We start from the raw sequence: 1,454 nt of genomic DNA, 5'->3' as shown, positions 1-1,454 counted from the left end.
CAAGGGAGCAAATGGGAACTTCAGTGAAGGGCGCAAATGGGGAGGTGATAACAAGTAGTGGTGATGTGAGAAGGAGATGGAGTGAGTATTTTGAAGGTTTGTTGAATGTGTTTGATGATAGAGTGGCAGATATAGGGTGTTTTGGTCGAGGTGGTGTGCAAACGCGGGAGACAGCGACAAAGTACAAAAAAAAAAAAAAAAAAAAAATATATATATATATATATATATATATATATATATATATATATATTTATATATTTATATATATTCTCCCTAAAATTTAATGATACTCTCTCACCCCAACTCTCATATATATATTTATATGCTTAGAAAAGCAAATGGATTTGTATGTAGCATTTATGGATCTGGAGAAGGCATATGATAGAGTTGATAGAGATGCTCTGTGGAAGGTATTAAGAATATATGGTGTGGGAGGCAAGTTGTTAGAAGCAGTGAAAAGTTTTTATCGAGGATGTAAGGCATGTGTACGTGTAGGAAGAGAGGAAAGTGATTGGTTCTCAGTGAATGTAGGTTTGCGGCAGGGGTGTGTGATGTCTCCATGGTTGTTTAATTTGTTTATGGATGGGGTTGTTAGGGAGGTAAATGCAAGAGTCCTGGAAAGAGGGGCAAGTATGAAGTCTGTTGGGGATGAGAGAGCTTGGGAAGTGAGTCAGTTGTTGTTCGCTGATGATACAGCGCTGGTGGCTGATTCATGTGAGAAACTGCAGAAGCTGGTGACTGAGTTTGGTAAAGTGTGTGGAAAAAGAAAGTTAAGAGTAAATGTGAATAAGAGCAAGGTTATTAGGTACAGTAGGGTTGAGGGTCAAGTCAATTGGGAGGTGAGTTTGAATGGAGAAAAACTGGAGGAAGTGAAGTGTTTTAGATATCTGGGAGTGGATCTGGCAGCGGATGGAACCATGGAAGCGGAAGTGGATCATAGGGTGGGGGAGGGGGCGAAAATTTTGGGAGCCTTGAAAAATGTGTGGAAGTCGAGAACATTATCTCGGAAAGCAAAAATGGGTATGTTTGAAGGAATAGCGGTTCCAACAATGTTGTATGGTTGCGAGGCGTGGGCTATGGATAGAGTTGTGCGCAGGAGGATGGATGTGCTGGAAATGAGATGTTTGAGGACAATGTGTGGTGTGAGGTGGTTTGATCGAGTAAGTAACGTAAGGGTAAGAGAGATGTGTGGAAATAAAGAGAGCGTGGTTGAGAGAGCAGAAGAGGGTGTTTTGAAATGGTTTGGGCACATGGAGAGAATGAGTGAGGAAAGATTGACCAAGAGGATATATGTATCGGAGGTGGAGGGAACGAAGAGAAGAGGGAGACCAAATTGGAGGTGGAAAGATGGAGTGAAAAAGATTTTGTGTGATCGGGGCCTGAACATGCAGGAGGGTGTAAGGAGGGCAAGGAATAGAGTGAATTGGAGCGATGTGGTATACAGGGGTTGGACG

The sequence above is a fragment of the Panulirus ornatus genome, chromosome 42 (genome assembly GCF_036320965.1).
Source record: "Panulirus ornatus isolate Po-2019 chromosome 42, ASM3632096v1, whole genome shotgun sequence".
NCBI classification, from domain to species: Eukaryota; Metazoa; Arthropoda; class Malacostraca; order Decapoda; family Palinuridae; genus Panulirus; species Panulirus ornatus.
The sequence above is the reverse complement of the archived record's forward strand: the minus strand, read 5'-3'. Positions refer to the sequence as shown.